Source organism: Canis lupus, chromosome 22 (assembly GCF_011100685.1).
Source record: "Canis lupus familiaris isolate Mischka breed German Shepherd chromosome 22, alternate assembly UU_Cfam_GSD_1.0, whole genome shotgun sequence".
Taxonomy (NCBI): Eukaryota; Metazoa; Chordata; class Mammalia; order Carnivora; family Canidae; genus Canis; species Canis lupus.
The window spans coordinates 28992402-28999710 of record NC_049243.1 but is presented as its reverse complement, the minus strand read 5'-3'; the positions used below and the strand labels follow the sequence as shown (position 1 = coordinate 28999710).

The following is a 7309-nucleotide window of genomic DNA, read 5'->3' as shown; positions in this document are numbered from 1 at the left end:
TTTTGAGTCACTGAATGAATCCTAAGCCATAACTTGTCCTGGTTTCCTGGAACCCAAAGGGCTAATTGAGAGAGGAAACTCAAGATGTCCATCAACTTTCTCAAACCTGTGATTTGGGGCAAGTTGGTCCACTTTTAATATTGAGTTCAAAGAAGGAAAAGCTTTTTTGCCAAAAATGCGCTCCATCTCTTAAGGGTTTTTTGTTTTGTTTTGTTTTTGTTAACATATTTCAGAATTTTAAGTAAATGGTTGCTGTGGCTGTTAGCCTCTACTACATCTGCCAGGAAGTATGGTCATTTGCAATGCCATCCAACTCTTAAGGAGGTTATCAGCCTGGAGATTGCTCTGTAATTATTGTAGAGTTCCAATTTGCTTCAGCCACTTTAACAGTTCCCCACTCTTATGCATTTCTATCAGATTTGTGCATCCACCTATACAGTCTTTACCCATAAAAACCCAAGGTACTGTTTCTGGCTCCTGTGAACTGTTGCAAATAATCTTGAATCTTGATTGTGTCACTGGTGGCTATGATATCAACAAATCCCAAAACCCTTGTGTGGAGGGCAATGGTTGAGGGGCTCTTGGATCCTTCTGCAGTAGAGGCAGGTGGGTTTGATGAACACAACCACCTTTGTGGGTTGGATTTTGTTGTTCACACTCTTGACCCCATGCTGATAGGCAGCTGACTCCTGGGGAGGAATCCTCAATTGCGATATTGCTTAGGGTATAAACCTCTGAATTTTTAATTTAGTCTAATTTAATTACATTTAAATTTAAATAGCCACATATGGTAGTGGGTACTGGATTAGAAAATGAAACTCTAAAGCCAGAAATAGGTAGAGAGAAAATAGATAACGATATTCCTATCAAGGGCCCTTTGGTTTTTTTTTTTTTGTATTTTCTTTTCTAATATGGACTGATGTCAAAGTATGTAGGTAAAGTTCTTATATAGGTTTCTCTTCAGCCTAGATTCATGTCCAGGGACATGGGATGACTGTCACCAGCATTCCTCTTGATGCTACTAACCATTGCATCAGGCGAGGGACACACCATATCTAGTAAACCTGTATGTCTTAAATTATTCGATTGGCACAATAGATCTTAAATGATCTATAATAGCAGAAATAGAGTGGTTCTTGTCTTTTCCCCTGTCTGCTCTCATCCTCTCAAATTATGGGAAGTTAATGAATTTCTACCAGGAGCTCTTCTTTAACTTACTTCCTATGATAATTCACTACTGTCACAGTTTGGGTAGTGGAATGTTAGTAGTTGGTTTCTTATTTTCAATTAGAATTTCTAGCATTTCAGTTCAGGAATTCATAGCTCCTGTTGCCTAAGTGACCATGTTGCACTGAATAAGCCAATCATCTGAATATCTGTTATGCCAGTGCTACATTTTTCTAGCTACCTAGATAATTGTATTTTGTTTCATATTACTTTGGTCCCTTTGCCATAACTGCTTGGACCATAGGTATCTGAATCTGACTCACAAATACATAGACTGGTGGTGGCATTAAAAAATGAGTTGAGCTAATTTATTTCTTTTCTAAGTTTGATCTAAGAAAATCTAAGTAAATGATTCAGGTAACCTTATAAGAGTAGGTTAAGAATCCATTAGGAAGAATCAAGGTCATATCAGCTTTGTTGTGCTGACTCGCTGAAAGGGCCCAGAAACTAAGTAAGCAGAGGGAGCTAGCTGGTCACTAAGGGACATCCTGTGGAAGTGAGAGCATGTTGCCTATGAAGAGATAGAACAAGTGCAGTTAATCAAGAGGCCTCAGTTTCTGATGTCATTACAGTCCCAGAGTATAAAAATGCTTGAAATAACCATTTATTTAAATTTAGATAATTTATTTTAGAGTTTATTTTTAAACCACTTTATTGAGGTGTGATTAGCACACAAATACTGTACATAGTTAATGTATGTATTATTTATTTTCTTGAGATAACTTCTTGAGATTAGTTTCTGTTCTTCACAATTAAAAGAGCCTTGTCTGAAGGCTTGATAGCAGTTTTCCCTAACTTTGTATTTTGTTTGGTTCCCTTTGTGAAGAAACGGTGATCAGATATCTGTGCTTATGTCTCCCTTTTTCCTGAAAGTTACCTGAGGGATGTGTGTGTGTATATGTGTGTGTATGATAAGCATGATAGAAGGGAGAATATAGGGGCACCTGGGTGGCTCAGTCAGTTAAGCATCTGCCTTTGGCTCAGGTCATGATCCTGGGGTCCTGGGATTGAACCTCACTTGGAGCCCCACAAGGAGCCCTGCATTAGGCTCCCTGCTCAGAAGGTAGTCTGCTCCTCCCTCTCCCTCTACCCCTCCTCCCATTTATGTGCTCTCTCTCTCTTCCCCCATCTCTTTCTAAATAAATTGATAAAATCTTTAAAAAAAGAAGGGAGAATATTCAGGCAGGGAGAACAATGTTAGGAATGAAAGGCAAGAAAACAAGAAGTAGTGGAGTATGGATTAAAGTATGGATTTTTGTTTAATTTATGCTGATCTTAAGAGATGCAAATGAGACGCACTACCCCCTCATGTTGTTCATTCATTCATTTATTAGTCTATGTATTTATCCAGTAACTGTTAAGTGCTTAATATCAGACGCCTGGAAGATATCCCCTTACCTAGGTTTTTCTTTGAGACCTTAGTTCTGTTGAGAGAGTCTAGAGTTCTGGATGGAAGAGGAGGAAATGGTCTTCACAGGATGAGAGCTCCTCTACAACTGGATGTGGGAAAGATTTTGAGAGAATTAGTGGCACATTAGTGGCACAGTGGCACATTAGTGGCACAGACCTACACATGTGCTTCAGAGTATGGTCACTCAGGTCTGTGGCTGTCATGAGTGTCTTAGGAGCAAGTTTTAGTTAGCAGAGAGGAGGATACAATTATAAAGGACATAATGAGCAGCATGAGAGTAGTGTCCAGTGGAGGGTGAGGGACCAGATGGAAGGCGATCTCATGGAATAAACAGAGCCATAGAGAAAGTGGTTATCTCCATGAACTAAAGGCCATGACTTCTTTTTTTGTCCCCTCCCCCGATACCAGATAAGACTGTGGTTTCTTTTGCAAGTCCAGGGAGGTTTGAGAAACTCAAAGAAGAAAACAGTGAATTTTTTATTACCCTGGAGAACAAGATACATTTGATTTAAAAATTAATGTTGTGTTTCTTGATCTGAGCATGGAAAATTGTCATTCCTGCTACATACATTAAAGAGTTTTGTCTTTACCCAACAGTCAGTGAAGAGATAATGAAAAATTTTAAGGAGATTGACACCACAATTTTGTATTTTAAATATAGTTTTGTGTTGATGGATTTAAAGGTCATGGACAGTAGTTAGAAGCTGTTACACATTTGTTAGTGAGAGATAATAGGTTCCTTATCCAGAGTAGAGGCAATAGGGAGACTGAGGAAAGTTTGTTTCTTTTCTTTTTTTTTAATTTATTTTTTATTGGTGTTCAATTTACCAACATACAGAATAACCCCCAGTGCCCGTCACCCAATCACTCCCACCCCCCCGCCCTCCTCCCCTTCAACACCCCTAGTTCGTTTCCCAGAGTTAGCAGTCTTTACGTTCTGTCTCCCTTTCTGATATTTCCCACACATTTCTTCTCCCTTCCCTTATATTCCCTTTCACTATTATTTATATTCCCCACATGAATGAGAACATATAATGTTTGTCCTTCTCCGATTGACTTACTTCACTCAGCATAATACCCTCCAGTTCCATCCACGTTGAAGCAAATGGTGGGTATTTGTCATTTCTAATAGCTGAGTAATACTCCATTGTATACATAAACCACATCTTCTTTATCCACTCTTCTTTCGATGGACACCGAGGCTCCTTCCACAGTTTGGCTGTTGTGGCCATTGCTGCTATAAACATCGGGGTGCAGGTGTCCCGGCATTTCACTGCATCTGTATCTTTGGGGTAAATCCCCAACAGTGCAATTGCTGGGTCATAGGGCAGGTCTATCTTTAACTCTTTGAGGAACCTCCACACAGTTTTCCAGAGTGGCTGCACCAGTTCACATTCCCACCAACAGTGTAAGAGGGTTCCCTTTTCTCCGCATCCTCTCCAACATTTGTTGTTTCCTGCCTTGTTAATTTGCCCCATTCTCACTGGTGTGAGGGGGTATCTCATTGTGGTTTTGATTGGTATTTCCCTGATGGCAAGTGATGCAGAGCATTTTCTCATATGTATGTTGGCCATGTCTATGTCTTCCTCTGTGAGATTTCTCTTCATGTCTTTTGCCCATTTTATGACTGGATTGTTTGTTTCTTTGGTGTTGAGTTTAAGAAGTTCTTTATAGATCTTGGAAACTAGCCCTTTATCTGATATGTCATTTGCAAATATCTTCTCCCATTCTGTAGGTTGTCTTTTAGTTTTGTTGACTGTATCCTTTGCTGTGCAAAAGCTGCTTATCTTGATGAAGTCCCAATAGTTCATTTTTGCTTTTGTTTCTTTTGCCTTCGTGGATGTATCTTGCAAGAAGTTACTGTGGCCGAATTCAAAAAGGGTGTTGCCTGTGTTCTTCAAGATTTTGATGGAATCTTGTCTCACATTTAGATCTTTCATCCATTTTGAGTTTATCTTTGTGTATGGTGCCAGAGAGTGGTCTAGTTTCATTCTTCTGCATGTGGATGTCCAATTTTCCCAGCACCATTTATTGAAGAGACTGTCTTTCTTCCAATGGATAGTCTTTCTTCCTTTATCGAATATTAGTTGACCATAAAGTTCAGGGTTCACTTCTGGGTTCTCTATTCTGTTCCATTGATCTATGTGTCTGTTTTTGTGCCAGTACCACACTGTCTTGATGATCACAGCTTTGTAGTACAACCTGAAATCTGGCATTGTGATGCCCCCAGCTATAGTTTTCTTTTTTAAAATTCCCCTGGTAATTCGGGGTCTTTTCTGATTCCACACAAATCTTAAAATAATTTGTTCTAACTCTCTGAAGAAAGCCCATGGTATTTTGATAGGGATTACATTAAACGTGTATATTGCTCTGGGTAACATTGACATTTTCACAATATTAATTCTGCCAATCCACGAGCATGGAATATTTTTCCATCTCTTTGTGTCTTCCTCAATTTCTTTCAGAAGTGTTCTATAGTTTTGAGGGTATAGATCCTTTACCTCTTTGGTTAGGTTTATTCCTAGGTATCTTATGCTTTTGGGTGCAATTGTAAATGGGATTGACTCCTTAATTTCTCTTTCTTCAGTCTCATTGTTAGTGTATAGAAATGCCACTGATTTCTGGGCATTGATTTTGTATCCTGCCACACTACCAAATTGCTGTATGAGTTCTAGCAATCTTGGGGTGGAGACTTTTGGGTTTTCTACATGAGTATCATGTCATCGGCGAAGAGGGAGAGTTTCACTTCTTCTTTGCCAATTTGAATGCCTTTAATGTCTTTTTGTTGTCTGATTGCTGAGGCTAGGACTTCCAGTACTATGTTGAATAGCAGTGGTGAGAGTGGACATCCCTGTCTTGTTCCTGATCTTAGGGGAAAGGCTCCCAGTGCTTCCCCATTGAGAATGATATTTGCTGTGGGCTTTTCGTAGATGGCTTTTAAGATGTTGAGGAATGTTCCCTCTATCCCTACACTCTGAAGAGTTTTGATCAGAAATGGATGCTGTATTTTGTCAAATGCTTTCTCTGCATCTAATGAGAGGATCATATGGTTCTTGGTTTTTCTCTTGCTGATATGATGAATCACATTGATTGTTTTACGGGTGTTGAACCAGCCTTGTGTCCCGGGGATAAATCCTACTTGGTCATGGTGAATAATTTTCTTAAGGTACTGTTGGATCCTATTGGCCAGTATCTTGTTGAGAATTTTTGCATCCATGTTCATCAGGGATATTGGTCTGTAATTCTCCTTTTTGGTGGGGTCTTTGTCTGGTTTTGGAATTAAGGTGATGCTGGCCTCATAGAACGAATTTGGAAGTACTCCATCTCTTTCTATCTTTCCAAACAGCTTTAGGAGAATAGGTATGGTTTCTTCTTTAAACGTTCGGTAAAATTCCCTTGGGAAGCCATCTGGCCCTGGACTCTTGTGTCTTGGGAGGTTTTTGATTACAGCTTCAATTTCCTCCCTGGTTATTGGCCTGTTCAGGTTTTCTATTTTGTCCTGTTCCAGTTTTGGTAGTTTGTGGCTTTCCAGGAATGCGTCCATTTCTCCTAGATTGCCTAATTTATTGGCGTATAGCTGTTCATAATATGTTTTTAAAATCGTTTGTATTTCCTTGGTGTTGGTAGTGATCTCTCCTTTCTCATTCATGATTTTATTAATTTGAGTCTTCTCTTTCTTCTTTTTAATAAGGTTGTCTAATGGTTTATCTGTCTTATTATTTCTTTCAAAGAACCAACTCCTGGTTCTGTTGATCTGTTCCACAGTTCTTCTGATCTCGATTTCGTTGAGGAAAGTTTCTTTCTTGATGGGAGACTGAGGAAAGTTTGTTTCTTGATTGACCTTGACAATTGGATAGAGGGAGAGCTCAAATTGATACTAGATCTGTGACTTAAGTAACAGGGTAGATAGGTGTTGTATTATTGACATAAGAAAGACAGAAGTTAGTTGAACTTATTATATTGTGGTGCCTGTGATATCTCAAGGAAATATTGAGAAAGCACTAGCTAGGGTTTAGTTGGATACCTGAGTATGAAATTCAAGAAAGGATTCTTAGCTGAAATAATGGTATAGATTGGTCCAGTTGAGGGACAAGTGAATCGAAAGCATTGGTAAATATATTCAGCTCATCTCCAGGAAGAGGACAGGAAGGGACTTGGCAAGGATGAAATGTAGGATGCAGAGTCAAAGCTAAAGAGGAGATATCAGAGAAAACCTCTCAAATTCTTCATTAACCTAATAGTTACCTTGGATATCACAGAAATATATGCTTTTAATGCTTCAGATAATTTTGTTTTGTTACTTTTAAGTAGATACCATAATGGTAAATGAAAAATTCTTCTGGATACATTAGGCAGAAAAATAGCTCCATGAAATAATTTGCACACACCAAAGTATTTGGTGGCTAAATCCATCTGTGAAATGCTGTCTAGTTTATACCCTACTGGAGATTCTGATTGCCATTAACATAAAAGTTTCAAGAAATCCCACCGCAGTCAAGAAATCCGTTTAACCTGGTATTTCTCAAACTTCCCCTGTCATAAAACTTTATTTTTAGAGTTCAAGAGCTATTAACATTCTTCTAGAATGATTATTAGAAAGAAAAAATCTAGGAAAAGATGGGAACTAGCCCCCTGTTTATCATCTCACAGCTGAGATTAGGATCAGGTATT

At 38.8% G+C, this 7309-nt stretch overlaps 1 pseudogene; it reads right to left on the bottom strand.

Moving 5' to 3' along the window:
- Nucleotides 1–351: 351 nt before the first annotated feature.
- On the bottom strand, nt 352–3962 carry LOC100684181 (annotated as a pseudogene).
- Nucleotides 3963–7309: the final 3347 nt, after the last annotated feature.